This window comes from Pyxicephalus adspersus, chromosome 4, assembly GCF_032062135.1.
Source record: "Pyxicephalus adspersus chromosome 4, UCB_Pads_2.0, whole genome shotgun sequence".
Taxonomy (NCBI): domain Eukaryota; kingdom Metazoa; phylum Chordata; class Amphibia; order Anura; family Pyxicephalidae; genus Pyxicephalus; species Pyxicephalus adspersus.
In genome coordinates this window covers 116,798,276-116,811,746 of record NC_092861.1, presented here as the reverse complement: position 1 = coordinate 116,811,746, position 13,471 = coordinate 116,798,276, and positions in this window count along the sequence as shown.

The window sequence follows — 13,471 nt, the reverse complement described above, 5'->3', positions numbered from 1 at the left end:
GGCATCACTTGCATCTATAGACCAGCGGCCTCTCTGCCTATAAATGGCCCTGCATTGGACAATTTTATAGATGCAAATAATGCTGGGAATTGTAGTAGCGGCATCACTCGGGTCTTTAGACCAGCAGCCTCTCTACCTATGGGTGGCCCCGCATTGGACTGTTTTATAGACGCAAGCAATGCCAGGAGTTGTAGTAGCGGCATCACTCACGTCTATAAACCAACGGCCTCTCTACCTATGCGTGGCCCCGCTTTGGAATGTTTTATAGACGCAGGGAATTGTAGTAGCGGTGCTATTTCAGTGAAGAGGGAGTTCCAGCCACTTATTACATTAAGCCCCGCATTTAACTGTTTTCTTGACGCAGGGAATTGTACTAGCGGAGCTATTTCAGTTTCAAGTTTGGCCCCCGACTTTGTCTAAGTTTTTAATTTTGGCCCATTGTGTATTTGAGTTTTCCACCCCTGCCTTAGACTGTGTTAGTGACATATGACTGAGGTAGTGACATAATATTGAGGGACAGTTAGTGAAAGGCCTTTGTAAAGCACTGTGTAATATGTCGGCACTAAATAAATAAAGGTAATAAATATACCTGACAGTGTTTGACTTACACGTTGCATGAATGTACAAAATGCAATTGGCTCTCCAAGACTATAGACTATCATGGGAGATCCAGCAAACCTGATGGATCTCTTTAATATATTTGCTATTATGTGGCAAATGTTTTCAATCCTGGACCAAATCCATTCTAGATTTGGTGGATGAACCGGGTTCACCCATTATAGTCTATCGTCTTGGAGAGCTTTAATAAATCAGGCCCAGGATGTCTAGACCTAATTTAAAGTGCAACATTTGAGTGGGACCCTAAACAAATCCTTCAATGTTTTTGTGCCAGTGAATAGTTAATAACTGTCTGAAATTAGTCATCCCACTCCTAGACTACAGGCCACACTCCCCTTTTTTTTTTTGCTTGTCTGATAATTATGTCAGATTGTTTTCCAAATATTCTGAGGGCGTTTACCTCCTCAGAGGAAAGCTCACATCTATTACTATAATATTCCTTTTTTTGGACCTCTCTGGCTCATACAATTAGGAAATGCAAATATTGTAAAAAAATCCCCTGTAAGAGTCAAATAAACACAGAAGGTGTAAAAAAAATCAGGTTCAATAAAAAAAACAAACTCTAATGATGGATGATTATCTTCAGACAATAGTAAAGTGTAAGGATGGCCAAAGACAACAAAGTAAAATGGATACCCAAAAAAAGAAAAAAATACCCGCACAGATCTCCCCTGCAGTACTTGTTTATGTGTCACAAGATGTCCTTAATCTGATAATCAATATCATTTCATCATCATAGTCAACATTTTCCTTCTGTTACAATAGATTTGCTACAGCATTTTTACATTTAGGAACAAAACCTTTAAAAAAATAATTGAAAGGGTTAAACTTACTTTGGATTATTGTTCCAGGGAGGCTGGAAGTGTACCAGATTTATAAAAGTTTCTTTGATGTATGCAAAAGATAGGCTTGTAATTGTAGAAAAACAAACCTAGAAGATTGCAGTACCAGATGAAATGACAGCAAAACCAAAATGCTTCTTTTTTACATATACAGCTCTCCCACTGCACAGGATATGACCTACCCTTCAATATGGCTGCACTATTGTCCTGTGAAATAGGTGGGGATTGTGTTTTTACACAGATGTCTGTACTTTTGGGATAACTATATGGGCACTAAGTAGTTGAGAGATTTATATTGTATGTTATACCAGGCTGTACTGCCACTTTAATGATGTTTAAGTGATTACAAAACTGCATAATTATGTGTCTTTTATATCTTCCCAGAAATAAACTTTTTGACTGAAGGGCAATTATTTCCAGGGATGGGCTCTACAAGATGTATTGTATTTAAAATAAAAAAAAAAACAAAATAACAATTCTTTAATTTTTTTTCTTACTATTCTTCGGTTTAGTCATCTGAAGGTTTTTTTTTCATTCCCAATGACGTGTGGGAATTTCCCTAAAAGATTTATTAGAAATTTATATGACTTCTCTCAAACCTCTTAATTCTATGATGACCTGGACCTGTACTCTTCTACCCCACTTGTGTAGGTGGCCATTTCCTAAACAGATGTCTCTGACGGAGATCTGGAATTATAACAGTCAGTGTTTTTTATGGGATATTGTGAGCATTATTGTGATGTACAGATGTATTCATTTGTTTTCTAAACGTGCATACACAAAATTGCACACACATATGAATGTAGAAAAGAGACATGTTGGAAACTCATTTACCCAAGCAGCTTGGTCACCTCTAAGAAGACAGAAATCTATCAACCCTCTAAGTCAGTGCCAGAAGCAGTTGTGAGACACATTAGGTACACGGGTGGGTTCTCATCGTTATCTGTGTCAGTCAGACAACCCTCAGGCTTCCCCCTGAGGTCCACTAACAAACATGAGACAATCCAATTGATAGCATTGACATTGATTTTGGGGCTTTACCCCTTCTTCAGAAAAATGGTAGCATCATAACGGCCTCTGTTTAAAGCACTGATAGACCTAATCATTCCATTCAGTAATCTTTAGATTGAGAGTTAGTTATTAGCAAGTGTTAATTTACCAAATTTCTAATAGCGTGTAAATTCTAAAAATGTTTCTCGAAAGAGGGAAAAGCTTACAAAAAAGAAAACTCATTGCAATGACAGCTGTGTAAGAGGGCAATCAAACAGCCCACCTCACTTTGGAGAGATTTTATCTTACTTCTTAAATTGTAAGCTCTTCTGGGCAGGGTCCTCTCCTCCTCCTGTGTCACTTTCAGTATCTGTCTGACATTTGCAACCCCTTTTTACTGTACAGCACTATGTAATATGTTGGCGCTATATATATCCTGTTTAATATTTTTTTATTAATATTATTATTAATAATATTATTATTAGTACTTCCTGGTGTGTCTTCAGGACAATATACAAAAGCAATATATTTCCAATAACACATAGATTAGTGGTCACCAACCTTTTGGACCTCACGGACCACTAAATTTACACACTCCATACCGTGCATGCGCTGGGAGCCGTGTGTCACTCAAAGGGAAAGAAACTTTCCCCAGAACCCACCCACTCTGCCATCACAAGTCTGAGCCTGCGATGGGGGAGTGGGCCGGTTGTGTCCAGAGTGACAACCCACCGAACAGAGCCTGCGATGCATACGGGAGACGTGGTCTGTGGCTCTGGCTGGTGCGCCCCCCCCAGCAGGGTCAGGGTCCCACAGAACACCGGTTGATGATCGCTGACATAGATTGTTTAAAAATTATTATTTTTTAAAGTTTAATTATTTTTAATATGTTTGGCTTTTTTTTAATTTAGGAGTGCCTTCCACTCAAATAGAAGGTCCACTTACACTTACTGGATCCCTTCTTCCACCTGTGGCACATAGACAAGGATGACAATACCATCCTTCTACATAGGACTCTGATTATAAAACAGGGAATCAGACATTCCCTCAAACATCCCCTGGTGGGAATCAATTACTGCCATTGAAATACATGGAGCTGGAAAATTCCCATGAGGAAATATATGAGGAAATGTTTGATTCCCTAAATAGAGCCGAGTCCTGAGGAATGCAGAGCAATATAAATTTTGTAAGAAGATGCTCTTGCAATAGACTGGAAGTAAAAGGGCCTCCTAAGTCTGTTATTTTAAGCCAAAGATTTTTTTTATTGCACAGCAAGAGAGAAATCAAATGACAAGTGAAAAGGTTAAAAAGTCCAGCAGTCTTGTGATTATGTCAGATATCAAGTTATTAAAAAATGTACCTCTCTGCAATCCAGGATACGACTGCTTAGACAACGTAATCTAACACATTACAACAATTGTTTAATTATCTTAGCTCTCTATACCAGGAAGCACCATCAGTAAAAGTTTATCTAAAATACAAACATTTTATTTGAGTTTCTGGATAGGGTTTAAAACACTTTCAGTTTTTTGCTGCCTGCGTTACTGTAAAATTATCTTAAATACTCAAGATGTGTTTTGTCATGGGGAACATCTGTAAGTGTTAAACTTGCCTAAGCAGTACCCTGGACAATCTAACTTTTGCTTTCCACCTGAGAAATAGCATTGTACCCCCTGGTATGTGAATGTGCCTAGGCACTCTAGCTGTGTAACTGCAGTGGTAATCTAGGCCACTTCTGTCTGTGATTGCTAGGCTTTGGTGATTTGGAAAGAGATTTGGCTATATCAGTGCTGTGCTGCTCACTGTTATTCCTGTTGTATGCTCAGAGACATCAGAAAGCAATAACTTGCTTCTAAAACAGATGAATGTCTCCACACAACGCACAGTACAGAACTAGGCATGGTAAGTCAGTAAAAAAACAGCTACAGGGAGACCACAGGCAATACTGCTGACTAGTTACTTGCACTCTGACTGTTTTCTTTTTTGTCTTCTAGAATTTAGTTCTTTATTATAGAAATGTATCTTATTTTCTATCCCAGAAGAACTAGACCAGAGGTGTCAAACTCAAATACACAGTGGGCCTAAATTAAAAACTTAGACAAAGTCGCGGGCCAAACTTGAAACTGAAATAGCACCGCTACTACAATTCCCTGCGTCTAAAAATCAGTCCAATGTGGGGCCACGCATAGGCAGAGAGGCCACTGGTCTATAGAGGCGAGTGATGCCGGGAATTGTAGTAGCGGCGCTATTTCAATGCAGTGGCGTGCCAGCTGCAATTCATATTTAGGATTCGTTTGGGACAAAAAAAAAGGACATTGCTGGACAGATTTGGCCCACATGGCAGAGTTTGACACACCTGAACTAGACAGTGACATTTGTCAGTGAAGATGATGCCACCTTGACCCCTGACGTCTGTTCTGAAGACAATGGTCAACAGGACAAATAGAGAGGGTCAGCAGCATAGAAACAGTGGTCGCAGGGTCACAATTGCAAGCAAGTATGTGAACCAGAGAGCTCATAGTGGTCCTGCTCATAATCACTATCAATCAGACATTGACACTGAAATCACAAGACACTATTAGCAAATGGTAAAGCTACAGCAAATCATTGATCAACAGACAAGAGCCGTGTCTAAATCTAAATGTATTTTTACACATGACTTGCTCAAGGCAAAAATTCTGCCTGGTAAGAAGAGCATCTTACATGTCATGGTGTTGACTGACCCCAGAGCTAGTTGCAGTTTTATAGTAAGTTTTACTGAATTACAGAAATGTGATATAACTGAACCAATAGAAGGACCCACTACATGGGTATCTATTTCTTTAACTAAATCTGAACAAACATGAACAAACATTTAAATGTTTAAACAAACATTTTAATAATAAAAAATATGTAAATGACACTGTGCTAAACCCACCTCGGATTACTTTTTGTGTTATACTAGGCACAAACTATATTGTATGTTTACTTTGATATTGTTTTATAAATACAAAGGATGTCAGTGTGGGGTATTTGCATTATAGAATAACATAAAATAAAAAGGTGGTTTGGTGCCATCTCGTGGATATTTGGCAACATGCACATAATTAAGACTTGGGGCTAGCTAATGGGTTGTCTGAACTCAAACCAATAGATATTAACTGCCAACATCCCTAAATTCTTGAGTACATAGAAAGGTAGGTATATTTGTGGGACTTTAAAGACAGTTCAGTACATGTCACAAAATGGGCTCAAATATAAAACAAAAGCTTTTATTAAACACAAGCCATAAAAACCATGGATGGAAATTCTATAAAATCCTCAGTACATAGCACCAAACAATTGTGTATATCATTGAGATGTAATAGATTCTGACAATTAAACACGTTTTGCAGAATTAATCTGCTTCATCAGGGATTTTACAAGACCTCAAAAGATAGAATGCACTATAATATAAACAAGTAGAATAATTTATACTCTTATAACCCCAATTTTCACATTTACAAGCAATACAATATATAATCCATAAGTACATACCAAGGGTGCAAAACCACAGTATATAGTATCGAGTGTGACTAAGCCTGGCATGGGATGCAGTCATGGGGAACAGGATGACCCCCTCCAGCAGCCAGAGAGACAGAGACGCTCAAACTGGAACCAATGGATCCACTAAATACCGTATTTTTCGCTGTATAAGACGCTCCGGAATATAAGACGCACCCAATTTTAAAGGAGGAAAATCTAGAATAAAAAGATTCTGAAAGATTATTCCCCTTCTGATCACTCATGTGCCATTCATACCGGTATTCCCCTTCTGATCACTCTGTCATTCAAATTCCCCTTCTGATCACTCTGTGCCGTTCTTACCTTTTTTTCCACTGTACGGCAGTTAGGGCAGGGATCAGCAGGGGGCGCTGTGCCGGCTTCTTTCGCTCTGCACTGCAGCCAGGAGGAGACACACGCTGCAGCCAGAGAGGAGAGGAGACACACGCTGCAGCCAGCGAGGAGAGGAGACACACGCAGGATCGGGTATCGGGTGAGTATATTATTTTAATTATTTTATAACACATATGTCGTATAAGACACACCAACTTTTCCCCCCCAGTTTTGGGGAAGAAAAAGTTCGTCTTATACGGCAAAAAATATGGTGTACATTTTGTTATTCTGTGTCAGGTATATTCTCATTGGGTACTGAGTAATAATCTAATGTCAGTGTGGGGTATTTGCATTATAGAATAACATAAAATAAATAGGTGGTTTGGTGCCATCTGGTGGATATTTGGCAACATGCACATAACCAAGACGGCGCTATTAAAGGACCTCACAGTCTTTCAGTATGGTTTATAATTTATTATTATAATTATTATCAATTTTTTTGTTAATGTAAATTTTGTATTACATTTTTTTTAACAGATATAAGAATACAACAATGCAGGATCACAAAGAAACAAATAAAACCTATATTAACCTCCCTGGTGGTCTAATTATGTCAGTATATTTACACCAAAAGCGGTACATTGTTTTGCATGGAAATGTATTTTATATTGTAGGCATATAATTCTTAGGCATAACTCATCGAAATATTTTGAATATTTAATACATTTATTAAATTTAATAATAAACTTTAAATAAAAAAACACAAAAATCCGTTAAAACAAGGGTGCATAAAAATACTGAAACCCAATATATAACTGTACAGTAGCATGTATAACATATATATATAATATAATGATTCCTTTGTATTGAATTTATTACAGTTATTTTGTATTGAATCCAATACAAAATTATTTGAATTTCTCGCCGCGCCTCCCACATGCACCGACGTCACCGACCCGGGGAACGTCAGTGCACTCGCCAGCAGAAGATTAGGAAAAGAGGAAGCGGCCCGAGGATGGGATCCGACAGGCAGGTCGCCAATGAGACTAGATAAGTTGTTTTTTAATGTTTTTAGCTACCCTGAGTTTGGCTCGGGTTTACCACTTTCAGCATGTTTTTTTTTATCACGAGTCACATTTGGGGTTACTGCCAGGGAGGTTAAACAATAAGAGAAGTGTAGGCGTAAAATACAGAATGATGTCAGCTCTTGTAAGCTCTTGTAAGCTCTTCGGGGCAGGGTCCTCTCCTACTGTGTCACTGTCTGTATTCGTCTGTCATTTGCAACCCCTATTCAATGTACAGCACTGCGTAAAATGTTGGGGCTATATAAATCCTGTTTATTAATAATAATAATATTAATAATAATAACATAAAAATAAACTTGAAATACATACGAATCCACAGGAACAAAGACAAGATTACAAATACACCTGTGTCAACTGTGTCAATTATATCAATACATAATCAATACTTGTCTAGCATCAATTAGAACAACAATTAGAGCAGCATTCCTAAATAAACGCCTTTGCAAAATCAAAAAATGGGTAAAGAAAGAAAGGAAAAAGAAGAAAAGACAAGAAGAAGTAGAAATAAAAGATCTCACTAGGGAAACAACTGGTCCAGCCAACCGTATCTGAAGTTCAAATGAAAAACACAGAGAACATTACAGTTAATCCGTATTATATAATACTGGTAGCAATTGCGTGATCCCATGGGGCCCAAATTTCTCCATTCCGTTATTGAGTCTAGCAGATAAATAATACATCAGCCGAAGAGCCCCTATACGTGTCCTCAATTCCGCAACAGAGGGCGAAGTGGGTGATTTCCAGTGTACTGAGATGAGGCATCTGGCTGCCTTGAGAATACCGTATTTTTTGCCGTATAAGAGGCACTTTTTCTTCCCCAAAACTGGGGGGGGAAAGTTGGTGCGTCCTATACGACAAATGTGTTATAAAATAATTAAAATAAGATACTCACCCGATACCCGATCCTGTGTGTGTCTCTTCTCCTTGCTGGCTGCATGCAGCGTGTCTCCTCTCCTCTCTGGCAGCGCGTGTCTTCTCCTGGCTGCAGTGAAAGAAGCCAACACAGCGCCCCCTGCTGTTCCCTGTCCTAACTGCCGTACAGTGGAAAAAAAGCACAGAGTGATCAGAAGGGGAATTTGAATGACACAGAGTGATCAGAAGGGGAATTTGAATGAGCACATGAGTGATCAGAAGGGGAATACCGGTATGAATGGCACATGAGTGATCAGAAGGGGAATAATCTTTCAGAATCTTTTTTTTTCTAGATTTTCCTCCTTTAAAATTGGATGTGTCCTATATTCCGGAGCGTCTTATACGGCGAAAAATACGGTATGCGCCAAAAGAGCCTTCCTTGGTTTAGAAAGTTTGTTTATGGGGACATTCAGCAAATGGGTTACCGGATCTAAACTAATAGAGGTTTCCAGTATTTTAGTGAGCAAAGCATTCACCCCATTCCAGTAAGGCACTATCTTGGAACAGTTCCAAAAAAAATGGAACGGGGTGCCCACCTGAGAATCACACCTCCGGCAACTATTACTGCAAGACGGATATATGGAGTGAAGCCTGTCTGGGGTATAGTACCAATGCATAAGAATTTTATATACATTTTCCCTGTACAGCGTGCATACCGAACTCTTATGAGCCTTACCCCAAATAACCTGCCACAGCTCCGGAGGGAGTTCCCTGCCCAGAATGGTCTCCTATTTAGTCATATGTTGAGCATGCTTGACTAAAGGAATCGCAGGTTCAGTGGTCAATATCCAGTAAATCTCTGTGATCAGCCCTCTACAAGATGGTCCTCCTGCACATACACGTTTAAACTACGTGGGTGGTGAAAAGATAAAGTCTCTAGTGAGAATTTGGGTGAAATTACGGATTTGTATGTAGCTGTATAAGGCAGATGAAGGTAATTTAAATTTGGATTGTAGATCTGCAAAGAGCAATAACTTCCTAGTAACTGGATTAGAAATCCAGTCCAAAACAGAAAATCTTTTTAGAAACCCAGGGAAAAATCAAATGCCTAGTCAAGCTATCTGGGATTTGAGGGTTTTATAGAAAGGAAGGTAATAAGGATTTGGGAGAGGCAAGACTGAACTTTTCTTTACTATAAATCCAAATTCGTTTAGTGAGCTGCAATGTTTCCAATAGGGATGAGTCAGGTATATAGTGCGGGAATTCCCACAACATTGAGTTAGGATGTGCAGGGGCAAGCCAAAGTTTCTCTATATCCGTCCATCTGTTGTAAGCCCTTAAAGTGGTCAATGAAGGAACCTGCTGAAGATGTGAGGCAAAAAAATTATTATAAAAATCTGGTACCCCTAACCCCCCCCCCCTATTTTTCAACGAACATAGTACAGATTTGGAAAGACAGTGATGCTTATAATCCCAAATGAAATTAAGTACTTCAGCTTGGTTTCTAAAAGATAGAGCAGTTTTGGTAGAACAGACATTTTTATAAGGGCAATACACCCAAAGAAAGATATACGGAGATTGCGCCATTTGGTCAGAAGTGATTTATTATCCTGGAATAGTTGTGGATAGTTTGCTTTATAAAGCGATTGGTATGAGGGGGTCAACTGGACTCCCAGATATTTAATGTTTTCCTGTTTCCAACGATATGGGAAATTATGTATCAATCTATCAATCAGTGCCTAATCCAAATTAACCGGTAAAGCTTCAGTTTTTGTTTGATTTACCATATACCCAGTCCCAACCAAGTCCTATATTCATCTAACACCATATGGAGAGAGGGCTGCGTAATTATTGGATTACTGAGGGTGAGTAGTACATCCTCTCCATACAAGGCTATCTTGAAGGATTTGACCCCTTTAATATTTGAGTGCTGCCTAATAGTTTGTGCCAATGGCTCTATGCATAAGGCAAATAATAGGGGCGATAACGGGCATCCCTACTGGGTGCCATTTGTGACACCAAGGCAGGATTGGTGGTGGAAGGGAGGTATATTAGCCCAAGATTCCTCTCCTATGTGAAGAAGCAGGTGGAAGACTCTCACCTGTGAGGTATTTAATGAAGAAGCACTGAGGTTCAGCTCTGTTTGGAGACACAGACAGGGGTCTGTGTGAGAGAGCTCTGCCTGGGGACACAGAAAGTTGGTCTGTGTGAATGAACTCAAACCTGAGTAAAAGGTTGCTGAAAGCTTTATTTTGAGCTGACAGAGAGAAGCCCTCCAGCTGATAGACAGGAACGTCGGATGTATAGTAAGTCCCGGACAGGCAAGGTTTTCTTTTGCTGTTTTTGGTATTTTATCTGCAACCTCCAAAAAAACCTGGCAACAAATCAGCTTAAAACTGATAACTCAGTGTGTGATCTGAGTTGGATGAACAAGACAAGTGTCCTTTGACCCCAGCAAAGGCGATCCTGAGCATAACCCCTCACACATTGTATATGTTAATAGGCCTGTAAGTAAAGTGAGGAAACTTAACCACTGCTGTGGGGTATCTGTATAAAGCATGTATACCCTGAAGAAAAGGACCCTGGACACCAGTATGAAAGAGAACACTAAACATAAACGGCCAGCTAAGGCGAATAATTTAATTTTTTTTCTTGATGATTCACTGTGACACAGACAAATTTATTGCAGTGAAATTACACCCTGATCTTGTGCCAAAACCAACTCCATGGATATTGTATATTGTCAATCAAACACATCTATAATGAATTCACAGCCTACACTAGTGCCAAAACTAACATTACACCTATAAGGAAATAAAGATGAATGATTTGACATTGCCTTTGCATTTGTTTAGTTACCTGTAGGGTCCAGTCCATGTGTTTTAGTATACAGTGAGTCATTTGCCACCAATAAATGTTCAGTGAATATCACATTCACTACTTTAAAATATCTCCTATTGTATAATGTATAATAATATTATTAATATTATTATCAATAATATTAAACAGGATTTATATAGCGCTAACATATTGCGCGGCGCTGTACATTAAATAGGGGTTGCAAATCACAAATACAGCGACACAGGAGGAAGAGTAACCCTGCCCCAAAGAGCTCACAATCTAGGAGATATTGCAACAAATATGCACATACTGTGTTAAAGAATATGATTGATGGCAAAAGCTGTGGGAAATATATTTCTGAGCCTCTTTCTTCACAGGTTGTCCGTTTTCTATGCTTTTCTTCTAGAAACATTCTCCTTAGTGGCCACTGGAAAGCTCTGAGTGCAGGAATGACAATTTGGCATTCCAGAAGTCAGAGAACCTCTTAGTTGTACGCAGAGGACGGTTTGCTGGCTAATGCAGAACTTTTTTTGCATGGCTTTAAATTTTACATATTTGAAATGTTTAACAAGTTTCCTTTAAAGTAAAACTCCCACCAAAAGTTTCCACCCACTTTCTCTCTGTCCTAATGACAAGTAATGAGCTGAGATCACTTTTTATAAAGCAGCAAATCTTACATTAATTGAAACCTTTCTTGGTGGACAATCAATCAATAACTGCTATTGAAACACATGGACCTGGAAGATTCTTCACCTGGCAATGTTTCAGTAAATGTCAGACTCCTTTTTATTATACCTTACTGTGACGACAGGGGGACTGCCTATTGGAGGGTGCCTTTGTATACAAAAACTAAACCAGCAGTATAGAAATTAGATGGAAGTTTTAATGTGATATAAATATTGTGGTACTTTAATGGTTAATTTATTGTAAATCTAAATAAGTAGCAGTCTAGAAGAAAAGAGGGATACATGATTTGGTTCCAGAAAGAGTATATTTGGCAGCTTATCAGTGGAGTGGATCCGTGGAGTAATAATCAGTGGAGCTTAGCCATGAAGCTTCTAGCTTCTTTTTGCTACCCTGAATCACACTCGGGGTTACCGCCCGGGAGGTTAAAGTGGAACTAAACTTGCACAACTGAACTAGCTGTGTTTTGTCACAGGGCGCCATCATCTTTATTCTCTTTTCCTTCCTTCGGATGATCTCCCACCATCTTGATTGGCCATACTGAAGATACATTCATTTATCCGTGGCACATATGAGGGAAGATGGGATTGCTGGGTGTCTCTGTACATGGGTAGCTCAGCTTTAATGGCAGAAACCTGGAGTGACCAGGCAGGGGAGACATATTATTGCAGAAGGGACATCGCCTGTCTTTTCTGTAATACTGACCTGCCTGATCATGAAAACCTAAAAGTGAATCTGTACTTTGCTTGCACAGGGCAAGGATCATTTTAACCCCGCAGCAGTCTAATCATGTCAGTATCCTTATGTCAAAAGTGGTACGTTGTTTTGTGTGGAAATGTATTGTTTATTATTGTAGGCCTGTAATTCATAGGAATAACTCCCGGGTATGATAAAGTTTGAAACACAAATCATAAAAAATAATAAATAACTATAAATAATAATTATAAAAAATTACAGAATAATATAATAACAATTAATTAAATGTAATAATTTTATTAAAATATTTAAAAAAAATTAAATTTGCCTGAACAAAGGTGCAATAATAGATACACTTTTGGATTTATTATTTAGATTTATTCTTTATAACTTTATCACTGAGATCAGTGTTTTAAAAGCAGATTACAATGTAGCATACCGACACTTCACGCATCACAACGATCAAGATGAGGGTGTGATGCAAAAGCAGGCCGGGGATCGCTAGAGGACGCTGCTGGATCGAGGGGAGCAGGTAGGATCTTTTTATGCTACCCCAAGTGTGGCTCAGGGTTACCGCTTTTGGTACATAAAATTCACACTGGTGAATACAACCAGCGGTTATAAAGACTCTGTCACCAACTTAAAAAGTTGCAGGTAAAAGCACAGAAAATCCAGTATTTTAAAGCAGAAGTAAACTCAAAACTAACCCAAAACAAAAAAATCACACTTAACTTCAATCCCGCAGATCAGTCTGTCCATCTGGAGATTTCTTACATCGGGTCCCGCGTCGTCCCAGTATGTGTCTTTGGCCCGGTCCAGAAGGAGCACCAGAGGCCGCCATCTTCTCCCTTCTTCTGTGTTCTTCTTCCTACGTCACTTGATCTCCCACTGCGCATGCGTGAAATCAGCAATTTTTTTTTCTATTGATGAAAAGGTTGCTTCTGTGCATGGCTGAGATGCCTGGGCATGCACAGAAGGAGCACCCAAGAGCCTCCCGGGATGCGTGAC